A 13,851-nucleotide genomic window follows, 5' to 3' on the forward strand; every position below is an offset into this window, starting at 1 on the left:
TGAGGTCACAGGCGTGGACCACCATGCCTAACCCAGTTCTTTCAGTGAAAATGTAGAGAAGGGTTACTCCCTGCTGGGCGGGCTGCTCTGTAGCAGAGCATGTGCTGAGCACGTGAGGCCAGTGATTGGATCCCCGGGTTAAGAAAAAAAGTAAATAGAGACAAAAGAGAGAAACCTTAGCAACAAAGAGAAAATTAGTCACAAGGTCTTATCTCAGGAGTTGACATCAATTCATTAGTAAAGACAGTGCGTCAGGCACGAATTCTCCTGCCTCCGGATAGCCGTCCTCGTGATTCATGCAGCAAGCTGCAATTTGGAAAGTCCTTGACGAGAGGCATGTGCAATTTGGAAAGTCCTGTTCCAGGCATGTGGGTCCCAGCCCTTCGGAGAGTCTCTATAATAGTTCTTCTCACAGGCGCGTGCACGTGGGGCCTCCCTCCTTCACACCCCAGGCTGCGCTTCTTCTTCTTCCTCTTTTTTTTTTTTTTTCCAGATTCGACACAAGTGACACCACTTTGATTCTGTCAACTTTCACACCAGACGTTCATGTTTCCAAAAATAGAGGCCTACCTAATCCCTCCGAGCCTCCAGCTTCTTCCTCATTAAAGGAACACTGGGCTGCCTAGGTGGCTCAGCCCGTCAAGGTGCCGGTCGCCAGGCCCGAGTTCAGTCCCCAGGACACATGTGGTGCAAGGAGAGAACCGATTCCCACAGCACACTACCTAGAGAGATAAATAAGAAAAGAATAATCTCAAATTGCAAAGTAAAACTTTTTATTTGCAAGTACTTACCTGGGTGAGTTTTTTTCTCTTCAGAGTCAAAGGAAATGAAAGGAACGCGTTGGTTCCGGAAGCCGAGGGAACTTTTTCTTTGGCGACATCCGCATAGCCTCACTTTCCCCACTTACCGATTTGATCATACATAGCACAAAAATTGAACTTATAAAGTAAATTCTGTCTCACAAATACCACTTTGTTGCCAGGTTTATCGCAGAAGGGCTCTAAGTGCCCGAGGAGTGGATGTGAGTGATTGCAGGGGATGCTTCCCTCGACACCACGGAGCAGTACAGCCCTGAAGGCAGACTGGAGTCACTCCTCCCCCGCCCCTCACTCCTGCACACAGTCACAGATTCACCGTGTGCTGGGACCATGTGAGGCCTGAAGCAGGTAGCTTCCACCTCATCCCTGCGTCCTCAGCTGTCCGCCCCGCCTCCTTTTCCAGATTTGTCCATAAGCCCCCGTCATGTCAGTGACAGCAACAGTGTCAGGTAACCGGGTCTTTGGCAAACATCCTCAGTCCAGTTTATCCTGGGGAACATGTCGTCCTGAGTAGTTGCTTTTTCTTTTCTTTTCTTTTCTTTTTTTTCAATGCTGGAGATTAAGCCCAATGCCTAGTACATGCTCAGCAAACACCCGGCCCCTAAGTTCCACCCCTTCCCATCCTACGTAAGCATTCTCCAGCCACACCAGGTCCTCTGCAGCACTCTCTGATGAAGGCCGGGTCCTCCCTGCAGGGACAGCTCTGGGCGAATGCAGACTTTCCCTCTCTCTCCATCGCTCCACAAATGCAGCTCCCCCTACAGTCACCACCAGGCAGATCGCTGTGAGTTCGAGGCCAGCCTGGGCTACAGAGTGAGTTCCAGGACAGGGACCAAAGCTACAGAGAAACCCTGTCTCGAAAAAAAAAAAAAAAAAAAAAAAGTCAGTAAATTTTTAACCTCTGAACCATCCCTCAGCCCCTGGTCTCTCTTTTTTTTTTTTTTAAACCTTACATCCTATTTCCACATCTGAGCATTCCCTCTCTCATGAATCTCTCTTCCCTTCCCATCTGTGCCCACGATTTCATCGATTTCGTCTTCGGCTTGGTCTGGCCTCCACTTCCTTTTCGATCTTTTCGCCCAACAGTTACATGCTGGGGTCCCTGAGGCTGGGACCCCTCCTCTCTAACTCTACCTACTCCCAGACCTTGCCTTCATACGCACGGCTTTGTTTCCCATCTCTGCTAATTTTCCCCAAGTTTGTATTTCTACGTAAGACCACATACCCAGCTGCCTAGTACACAATCAACTTGCGTAGCTCAAAGTCACCGCTTGCCGACAGGGCTAAAGTCACTCAGGTGCATGCCTGATACCTGCTGCTTTTCTGGGAGTCCCCCTCACAAATGGCACTGTCTGCCACCCATTTACTCAAACCGAGGCAGGAGAGAGAGACAAGGAGAATTAAGGGGGCATGAGAAGGAAAAGCCCCCCTACCCTGAGTCTGTTTAGGATCTCTCACCAGCTGAGAGGAATTCCAGCACAATTAACGCTTGGCTGCAAGGTTTGTCTATGTCGAGGCAATATTCCTCTAATGTAGAAATGTGTTAAGGTAGCAGTGAGCCACACTGAAGGCTAAGCGTATATGACCAAGGACGGCCTTTCTTTTTTGCCAGCTAAGCCTGCAATTCGCTAGGAACTTCCTAAGGAAGACTATAAACTATTTACAGTAAAAGGCAAGCCTTAGGCCCCTGGTGCCTCTGTGAACTGTACGTTTTACCTCACCAGACTGTAATGTTGTTCAAGGCACCTGAGGGAACACCCTGTTATCACATTTACCCAAAAATGAAGAAGTTCCTTAGCAACCGTCTGCATTTAACTTTAGAAGACACTAAAATTGTATAAATGGCTACTTCCAAGACATATAAGGTGATTTGTCTCCAGAAATCCATGCCCACACTTGGGCATGAACCTTCTTTTCCCTAAATGCCTCTTTCTATTAGCACCCTGCTTAAAAATACGTTAAAACAGCCAGGCTGTAGTGGCACACACCTTTAATCCCAGCATTTAGGAGGCAGAGACAGGCAGATCTCCGTGAGTTCGAGGCCAGCCTGGTCTACAAAGTGAGTTCCAGGACAGTTACAGAGCTGTGAGCCAGAGCTGTTACACAGAGAAACCCTGTCTGGGGGGGGGGGGGGGAGAAAAAAATGTGTGTGTGTGTGTGTCTGTGTGTGTATATTAACCCCTCCAAACACACTTCTTTTGAGACAGGGATTGTAGTCCAGGTAGCCAAGGATGACGTTGAATTCCTGATCCTTTTGCCTTCACCTCCCGAGTGCTGGGGTAACAGGTATGCATGCCAGCAAAACCCTTTCTTTTCTTCCTTCCTTCCTCCCTCCCTCCCTCCTTCCCTTCCTCCCTCCCCTCCCCCTTCTCTTTTTCTTTCTTTCTTTCTTTCTTTCTTTCTTTCTTTCTTTCTTTCTTTCTTTCTTTCTTTCTTTCTATCTTTCTCCTTATGTATGTGTGTGTGTGTTTACAGGAGTGTGGATACAGGTGCATGTGTATGCACATGTGTGTGTAGGTTGAGGTTGAGTGTCTTCCTTGATCCGTCCCCACCTTATATACTGAGACAGGATCTCCCAACTGAAGCCACTCCATTTTAGCTGGTCTGGCTGGCCAGCTTGTTCCAGGAAGTCCCTGTCTCCACCTCCCGTGTTAAGGTTACAGGTGGTTGCCACATCCACTCAGCTTTTACATAGGTTCCAGGGACCCTAGCCCTGGTCCTCGTGGTTACAAGTGCTTTACCTGCTGACGCATTGTCCCCAACCCAGATCTTTTAAAATTAGGATTATATGTATATTAGTGTTTTGCCTGCATGCCTGTCTGTATCCCACGCGCATGCCCTGTGCCCACAGAGGCCAGAGGAGAGCATCAGATCCCTGGAACTGGAGTTATAGCTGGTTATGAGCTGCTGTGGGGGGTGCTGAAAATTAAACCTGGGTCTCTGGAAGGGCAGCCAGTGCTTTTAGCCCCTGAGCCACCTTCCTAACCCTCCAATATTTTCTCAATAAACTCCAACTCTGCTTCATACTAACTCATGCTGAAATTCCTTTCTATGGTGAAATCAAGGATCCTTGCTTCACCTGCAGCAGAGGTCTCAGAAAGAGCTCAGGCAGCTGCAGGTGGCGTCCAGGAGTGCCGGCCTCTGTCCACTGTTGCTGACAAAACAGGAAACCCAGGCCTGTCTGACACTCCTCTCCCGCTGTCCCCGACTCTGCCCCATCAAACCTACTACCAACCCCTGTCCTTTATCTTCCCTAACTAGCTCTTGAAGCTGCCTCCTAACTGTGGCCCTACTCCATCCCGGGCTGCCACATTACTTCATCCGGGCTACAGCAGCGGCCTCCTAGCTGATGTCACTTAACTACTCCCCCCAAACCTATTGTCAGCTAGGGATCTACAGGTGAAGCGGACCACACCAGGCCTCTACTTATTAAACTTTCCAAGTGGTTTTAGGATAAAAACAAAATATGGCCTGGATCTTGCTTACCCCCTTCCAGCACTCAGCTCCTGGCTTGTTTTGATTTTCTTTCCAACTGCCCACTGGGCTTCTTTTCCACCACAGGACTTTTCCACTTCCTGCTTATTTATTTATTTATTTAGTCATTTTATTTATTTATTTATTTTTCTGTTATCAGCTTGATACAGTATAAATTCTTATCCTAATAGTGAAATGTTCCGGGGCTGGAGAGATGGCTCAGAGGTTAAGAGCACTGACTGCTCTTCCAGAGATCCTGAGTTCAATTCCCAGCAACCACATGGTGGCTCACAACCATCTGTAATGAGATCTGGTGCCCTCTTCTGGCCTGCAGTCTTACATGCTGTATACGTAATAAATAAATAAATCTAAAAAAAAAAAAAAAAATAATGAAATGTTTCATTGAGGTTTGCCCAGTAATTGAGTAAAACCAAAACTTATTATAAGCCACAGTCATCCTAGGGTCCCCCCTGCTATATGCACTTCCTGTTTATTTAGTTAGGTCTCTTCACACTTCCTTGTTTTGTTTTGTTTCTTGGTCCAGACATATTCTGAATATAGAGCATAAGCTTGTCTTAAACTTCAGGACCTCCTGCCTGATTCTCCCATGTGCTGAGATTAAAGACACGCACCATGACTCTTGCCTTGCCATCTTTATTCTTTTTATCATTTTTTAAAAAGTGTGTGTGTGTGTGTGTGTGTGTGTGTGTGTGTGTGCATGCATGAGCGTGTGCACACAGGCCTTAGTACACATGTGGAGAGGACAACGTGCAGGAGACATCTGTTCTCTCCTTCCACCATATGGGTCCCAGGGATTGAACTCAGGTCCTCAGACTTGATACCGGATGCCCTTACCTGCTGAGCCATCTCCTCCACCCCTCTTTAGTCCTCAGTGTCAGTGTGACCTGAAACTGCCTCGGACCCCCTCTGTTGCAGGTTCTGGTTCTGGTGACACCTTTCTGTCGTTATTAGTAGGACTTGTCAGCAACACTTTCACTTGTTAGTATGATTGTTTAATTCAGCCATTTTTTCTTTTCTGTTCCTCATCAACCTCTAAGGTAGCTTCCCTCATAATGCATCCCAGCGCCTAAGCACAGTGCCTGGCTCACAGTGAGCACTCAACAACTGTCTCTAGATGAGTGGACCCAAAGCAATAGATACTGTTGTTGAGATGGGCACCATTTCATTTCTTCAATGCTGGGTTGCTAACTGGGACCTTGAGAATGCTAAGTGCCAAACTACACTCCCATTCCCATGCATTTAATTTGAGAAACCACAAGGTCATACATCTGGCTACTGCCGAAACACTTGATACTTTTTCTCTTCCTCCTGCTCTTCCTTCATTTTTAGGCAGGATCTTGTATAGCCCAGGCTGGCCTTGAACTTGCTGTGTAGGCATGGCTCAGAAATCAGAAAGGAAAGTTGTCTCGGCTACCCACAGGGTTTCTCTGTGTAACAGTTCTGGCTGTCCTGGAACCCTCTCTGTAGATCAGACTGACCTTGAACTCACAGAGATCCGCCTGGCTCTGCCTCCTGAGTGCTGGGATTAAAGACATGCGCCACGACCGCCCGGACTGATTCCACTGCTTCTTAACTGGGTGTGTTATTTATCCTCTCTGACCCTCCTGCCTCCACCTCCTCAGGGCTGGAATCCAAGTGTGTGTCCCTGTGGTCAGTGTAGCCATGTTGGGGATCAACCGGGGGCCGGGTGCATGCTAGGCAGGTACTCTACCAAGTGCGGTACATGGTCAACCCTATGAAGTGTCCATATTACAGATGTACACTACGGCATCTAACTGAGCTAGTTTGAGTTTTTAAAGTTTGAGGATACACCACTGATGCAAAAATGCTATGATTTTATTGTGTGGCTAACTCAAAAGCCACTGTGAACAAAACTGACCGCCCAAGATTAAGTAGCGACTCAGTCCCCACCCATATTCAACTCGGTGCCTTCACTAACGAAGCCAATGCAAGGGAAAGGTGAGGCAGTTTAATCAGGTCCCATTCCCAGCTTCCACCACTTACCAGCTTCCTTTTCCCCTCTGACGCTCAGTCTCTCAGATATGAAACGGGCCAAGGCCAGCTAATGGGGTAGTCTAAGGAAAGGTCAGGTCATCTGATGCTTACAGAGCACCACAGGTGCTGTCCAGTCGGTATGATTTTATGCACTCAGAAGAAAACATCCTTCCCTCATCACGGTAATTCCAGCTGTGCTCATGCCTGTGGGATGAGAGATGTGGCTTACCCGGTGACAGGGGCTGTTAGGCTTGTAGGTGGAAGGAAGGATTAATGGCCTTTTCTTTTTCAATCTGTGTACCACTCAGGAAGCTTTCGGGACCTCCAGCCACTATTTGTCTTATGGGAAATTATACTGTGGCTCTCGAAGTGTGTGTTGGGGGTGGGGCAGCTTGAGGACTACATGGCCCAAGCTGCTCTCCCTTGGTTTAGTTCATCTCACCCATCCTCTGCCTCCAATTCCTAGCTAGGGTATTTACAAGCTTAGAAAGTTGTTGTTTGAGCCAGGTGGTGGTGGTGGCGGCGGCGGCGCCGGCGGCGGCGCCGGCGGCGGCGGCGGCGGCAGCGCACGCCTTTAGTCCCAGTCCTTGGGAGGCAGAGGCAGGTGGATCTCTTCGAGTTTGAGACCAGCGTGGTCTACAGAGTGAGTTCCAGCAGGCAAGGCTACAAAGAGAAACCCTGTCTTGAGAAAAAAAAAGCAAGAAAGAAGCAAATAAACAAGGAAAGACCAACAGACAGAGTTGGGTCTGGGGCTATAGCTTGGGTGGTAGAGTGCTTGCCTGAAATGCACAAAGCCCTGGGTTTTATCCCCAGCACCAGATAAGGTAGCTGTGCTGCCACACACCTATAACCCCAGGACTCAGGAGGATCAGAAACCCACTGTCACCCTCAACTGCACAGGGAACCTGAGAACAGCTTGGGCTGAACACCCTATCTCAAAAAAACAAAAAAAAAAAAAATAAAAAATGTTATTTTTGCTTTTATGGGAGGGTTTGTTTTGCTTCATACAAATTTAGGAAGTGTTACAGGTCAGCTTGACCCATTTTAAGGTTAGAACTTCTATTGACCTGCAGACTTTTTTTTTTTGGTTTTTCAAGACAGGGTTTCTCTGTGTAGCTTTGCGCCTTTCCTGGAACTCACTTGGTAGTCCAGGCTGGCCTCGAACTCACAGAGATCCACCTGCCTCTGCCTCCCGAGTGCTGGAATTAAAGGCGTGCGCCACCACCGCCCGGCTGACCTGCAGACTCTTAAACAGAATTCTGAAATCCAAAGTTTAGGATGTGTCTTAGTGGCTCAGTGTGCTTGAAGTCTTAGGTTTAGTATTAGCATGAAGGGAGAAGGGGGAGGGGAGGGAGAGAGGAAGTGGGGAGGGGAGGGGGAAGGGAGGAAGAGGAGGAGGGATAGGGAAGGAGAAGGAGAGAGATCTAGATCGATTGTATTCCCGAGTCTAAGGTGAGCTCACTTGGAGGAAGACCTTGACCTAAGCAGCCGTAAGGGTGTTTAACATATTTATTGATTACACCGGAGAGACCGCTCATACATTTTCCTGGAGAAATATTGACCTGCTTGATTGTGTGGTACGTCCCCAGGCCTCACTAAGGATTTTATGCAATATACCGTAACACCTTGTTAAATTTTGAAAAATCCTGTAAAGTATCCAACCCCAGGGGTTCAGTTAAGAGACTGGAAGCCCATGTTTCCAGAGGACTGCAGGCTTCCCTGGTCGCCAGCTCAGCCTTTTCCTATCATTTCTCACAGTGTCTTTCCTGTGTGGGCACAGATGAGCCTAAGACTCGGAGGCCTGGAGGCCCTATCAGGACATCAGCACCACGGACAGCGACACAGCCCCTGGGAAGCTGCCAAAGGAATTTGCTAATGCCTTGGACTATTTTTCCTACCTATGGAGATGCTTACACAAGGAAGCTTGCCGGGGAAATGCAACCGATTGTTTTCGAATAGTAAAACACAAGGCTTAGGGTGGGGGTTGGGGGACAGTTAATGTGGCCTGAGTAGAGGAAATAAATGTGTTTCTTATCTTTTTCCACCAGCTGGTTCCTGGCTCTTCTCCTTTGACATTATTAAAAGCCTGGCAGGTACTTCGAATGTTTGTTTCCATCAAGCTTCCTTGCCATTTTAATCTGCAAATACTCCTGGCTAATTTCCCTTCCCAAGTGTTGTATGTTGCCTAGCCACTACATTTTCCCAGCCTCACCTGCCCAGCAACCAGGTAAATGGATAAGATAGGTTATGAGTGGGCAGGACATTCCCAAAGGACTCCTGCCTGTTCTAGTCATTTTAAAAAGAGACATGCTCAAGCGGTGAGTGGATCCTGGAGGAGAAGAGAGAGGCACAGCAAGGCAGTTCCTTCAGTGCCAAGTGAAGTCATGTCTTCCCTCTAAGAGACTGAGCCTTCCAAGGGGCAGGAAGGGACAATAAAACAAAAAAGAAGAAAGGAGATTGAGCCTTTTTTTTTTTTTTTCAAGACAAGATTTCTCTGTATAGCCCTAACTGACCTGGAACTTGCTTTGTAGACTAGGCTGGCCTCGAACTCACGGAGATCTGCCTGTCTCTGCTTCCCAAGTGCTGGGATTAAAGGCACACACCATCATGGCCAGTGAAACTGAACCTTTTGACACCAAAACACATTCCTCAAATGGTGAGCATGAAGTCCTGGTACATGGGCTGGGCTGTATCTCTGTTAGTAGAACACTTCTTGCCTAGCATGCACAAAGCCCTGGGCTCAATCCCTAGCACAGTGTAAACCAGATATGGTGGAGCATGCCTGTACTTTTAGGTGGAGGCAGGAGAATTGGAAGTTCGAGGTCATCTTTGGCTATTTATTAAGTTCCAGAGCAGTTCCTGGGGGAACTGTGTGTGTGGAAGGGTAAGACCAGGTCTCTTTAAGTAGTCCTGGCTGTCCTTGGAACTTGCTATGTAGACCAGACTTTCCTTGAACCCACAGAGACCTACACATCTCTGCCTCCCAAGTGCTGGGATTAAAGACATCCACCATTATACCTGGTTTTAGGATAGCCTGGGTTGCATGAGCTAAAATAAGTGAATGAATGCTACAAAATTACTCAGAGCTTATGTATTTTAGGCAGTAGCATAGTATACAGTTTTTCCCTACTCAACAACCAACTGTGAAGTGTCAACTTGCATCAGACATCAGCAAGGTACTGGGGATATAGCCCAATTCTTCTACCAAATGCCCAGTCGATTGGGGGAAGTCAGGTATAAGAGTTCTGTGCACTGAGTGCTATGGTATGAAAACACAGGCTGACAGGATGCTGGACAAAGGACAGCCCGTCCAGGCTGAGGAAGAAATCCCTGAGCTAAGAGTTGGGGACAGACACATGTCTGAAGCAGGGGCCTTAGGGGAAAGCATCAGCAATGCAAAGGCCGAACACTGTGAGGAGACCCAGATTTACCACTACCCTCTATGTGTCTACACTGTGCTCTGACCCACAGCTAAAACACTCCTTTCTCTGATGACCAGGGCCCTGACTTGGGTCTTCCTGCCCTGTTCCCTGTCTGCTCAATCAGTGACTACCCATGAAGACCGGCTGAGGGCCTTACCCATTAGAATGGAAGCAGTGCGGATGACGTCGTGGTGAGAAGCAGCACATGAGAGTGGAAACCTGGGTGGACCCACTCTGTACACCTCAAATATTTGCTGCGTTGCCCCAAGGACACTTGGCCTGAAAGTTCCAGCAAGATGCAGACATTGAAATTGCTCCTGTGTTCCCGTGGCTGGAATTTTCCACGAGGAACGTGGCTGAGCAAGAAAGGCCCTTGTCCGTGTTCTTGAGAAGACATGGCCTGAGCCCCAGAACCAGCAGACATCAGCTCAGGGGTGCTTGGGTGAGGTCCCTCTTAAACAGAGGACCCCAGAGATGGCTCAGCGGGTGAAGGCACTTGTCATGAAAGTCCAATGACCCAAGTTCGAGCCTCAAAACTCCAAATGGAAAGAGAGAGGCTGGGCAGTGGTGGCACACACCTTTAAGCCCAGCACTCGGGAGGCAGAGCCAGGCGGATCTCTGTGAGTTCAAGGCCAGCCTGGGCTACAGAGCGAGATCTAGGACAGGCACCAAAGCTGCACAGAGAAATCCTGTCCTGGAAAAAAAAAAAAAAAGCAAAAAACAAAAAACAAAACAACAACAACAACAAAAAAATTGGAAAGAGAACCAACTCCCCAAAGTTGTCCTCTGACCTCTACACACATGACTACACACACAATGTGGTGTGAGCATACACAAACACTTCATACATCCACATAATGAGAAATAAATGTTTTAATTAAAAGCAGAGCTTATTCATGGGTGTCCTCTGCCTGTGCGCACCCTCAGAATGGAAGCAGGGTGAGTGCCATCCCACAAGCCCCAGAAGACATGGAACAATATCCTTCTAGAGAGCTTAGTAAGACCTCCTAAAGCCAGGCACACTGGCTGTGGCCAAGTCTTTTGTCTCTGATCCTCATTTTTCACTTGACAGTTGACCTCAGAAATGAAAGTTGGGCAGTAGCAGTGCACGCCTTTAATCCCAGCACTCGGGAGGCAGAGGCAAGTGGATCTCTGAGTTCAAGGCCAGTCCGGTCTACAGAGTGAGTTCCAGGACAGCCAGGGCTACACAAAGAAACCCTGTCTCGAAAGACAAAAACAAAGAACAAACAAAAAAAATGACCCTTGAAGGTCTCACATTATTCCATGACATCTTATCAATGTTTTTGTTTCGAACCTGGGAGCTTTAAATACGCCTGCTTTGTGTACTGTGGTTGGGGACAGCTGGGCATCAATCACAGTGCTTATGTCCTGACTCATGTCCATTGGTAACAAAGCTCCCAGTTTGGGCTGGTGGGACTGCGATGAGCATAGATCTAGTTGTCCCTGGCAGACTGCAGTGGCTGTGGTCCAGAAAGGACCTTGGCTGGAGCAGTGAAGGCTGGGGAGTGAGGCCAGGCTGCTGGGAAAGAGACTGGAGTTGCAAGTCCTGAGAAAGGCTTCCCCTAAATGGAAGCAACATTTAACTGCAGAAAAACGGTTTCTGTAATATTGGGGCAATGCACTGCGGCTTAGCAGGAACCGTGGCAAATGAAAAAAATTAAATCTCTCACCAGTTTGCTATGATCTCTCTCTCTCTCTCTCTCTCTCTCTCTCTCTCTCTCTCTCTCTCTCCACCCTCCCCTCCTCCTTTCCCCCTCTAGCCTCATCACTCCCTCATTTTCTGCAGCTCCCTGACCCTTCTGAAGGCTCCGTTTCTTTTCCTCCCTATCCCTCCCCACCAGCTCCTTTGCCTCCTCCTTTTTCCTGCCGTTATGTCCCCACTCTGCTCCTCCCCACTGCTTTCCTCTTAGCCTTCTCTATTTTTTTTCCCAATGAGGATCACTAGGGCCGTAAGGAGAGCATTATCCTTTAGAAATATGACCTCATTAATATAATTCTCCCACTGAGGCAGGCCAGAGGTAGAGGTCACCTCCCAGCCCCGTCATTGTCCCCGCTGGTAGTGAAGCTATTGAGAGAAGAGATGAGTCCTTCAAGGGTACCTAGTGTTGCCACCATCCACTCGCTGAATATTATTTCAGCTTTAAGATAATTTTAAAGTAGTGCAGGCATATTGCAGAGAATGGAGAAAACGCAAAAAGGATTCTTTAGATGAACTGTAGATGCTTCCATTAGGAGACAACCCTTAATGGGATATTGTTTTCATGCCTCGAAGTTTTGGGTTTTTTTTGGGGGGGGGAGGGTGTTAGTTGCGTACTTACAGTTACAGTATAAGCTCAATTTGGTAAACTGTTTCACCGTCTCCATGAACAATTCCTTCATGGTACTGGAAATTCTCCCTGAGTCTCTCCTCCTACCCTGCCCCCTTGTTTCTTGGATATCACACCCTGCCTTATCCTCCTGAGTGCTGGGATTGCAAATGTACCCACCATTCCTGGCTCTGGCATCGTCAACTCGTAAAATGTCATTTAGAGGTGGCTGTGGTGGTTCACGCCTGTTCTCTCAGCACTCAGACTGCCGTGGGAGGATTGTGGCAGGTCCCAGGTCAGTTCAGGTTCCACAGTAAGACCTTGTAGCATAAAAAATTAAAAAAAAAAACAACATATGGCTGAGTGAGGTTGCACACATCTGTAATCCCAACACTCAGAAAACTTAAAAGCAGGAGGATCTCAGTTTACTCAAAACTTTAGTAACAACAACAGACCAGCTGTGTAAACCCATCCCCCGGCTTATTGTACATTTACTATGTTCCAAATTTTCTGTTGTAAGAGTTACCACTTGATAGTTTTATTTCTTTTATCTTTCTTTTTTTGTGGGGGGGGTATTGTTGTTGTTGTTGTTGTTGTTTGCATACAGGGTCTCTATGAGGACCCTAGATGTCCTAGAACTCACTATGTAGATCAAGCTGGCCTCAAACTCACAGAGATCCTCCTGCCTCTGCCCACTGAGTGCCGGGACTAGAGGTGTGTGCCACCACACAGAGATGATGGTCAGTCTTTTGTGCAGTGTTTACACAGTCAGTATGGTGCAGTGTGGAAGACTGAGGCACAGAGCTGGAATCTGGGTTCTGCCTTCAGACACCATATAACCTTGGACAAGTGATGTTTCTGCTCTCACATCTGCACAATAGGGATAATGAGAGGATCCGCCTCACAGGGTGGCCAGAATTCCATAAGACAGTTGACCTAAAGCAGCCAGAACAGTGCCTGGTCCACGCCAGTCACTCACTAAGTGTCAGTATGCCCGAAAGTGGATCCCCACAGCTCCTCTCGGCCTCATCCTCTTACTCTTGGGAGAGTAAGGTGGGTACCCACCAAGGGAAAATCCAAAAAGAGGCACAAAGAAAGTATATCAAAATCCACAGCTTTGTTTTGGGAAAATGACTCAGTTGGCAAAGTACTGGCCATGAGGACCTGATTTGGTTGACAGAACGCACCTGAAAAGACTGACTACATAGGTCAGGTTTGTAGTCTCAGAGCTGAGGAGGCCGAGACAGGAAGATTGCTGGCCAGAGAGTCTAGCCTAGTCACTGAGCTTCGGGCCAATGAGAGACCCTGTCTCAAAACATACAAAGACAAGTTGGGTGAAGCCTGAGAAACCACATTCAGGGTTGGTCTCTGGTCTCTGGTCTCCACACATGATCTTCAGCCTTACTGGGTATAGTGGCACACTTAGCTCTCAGAGGCTAAGGCAGGAGGATCTCAGATTTGGGGCAAGGCTAGCCTGGGCTATATAGTAAGACCTCATCTTAAGGAAAAGAAAAAGGCTAGGTGGTAATGGCATACACCTTTAATCCCAGCACTCAGGAGGCAGAGGCAGGCGGATCTCTGTGAGTTCGAGGCCAACCTGGTCTACAGAGTGAGTTCCAGGATAGCAAGGGCTATGCAGAGAAGCACTGCCTCAAAAAAAAAAAAAAAAAGAAAAGAAAAGAAAAAGAAATAAAGAAAGAAAGGAAAAGAATGAAGAGAAAAAGGAAAAGAAAAAGAAATCCCTAGCCTTTGACCCAACCGGTATAGGATCCTGACTTTGTAGAAAACACAAGG

Source organism: Peromyscus californicus, unplaced genomic scaffold, assembly GCF_007827085.1.
Source record: "Peromyscus californicus insignis strain IS unplaced genomic scaffold, ASM782708v3 Scaffold_15__1_contigs__length_86483966, whole genome shotgun sequence".
In the NCBI taxonomy this organism is placed as follows: domain Eukaryota; kingdom Metazoa; phylum Chordata; class Mammalia; order Rodentia; family Cricetidae; genus Peromyscus; species Peromyscus californicus.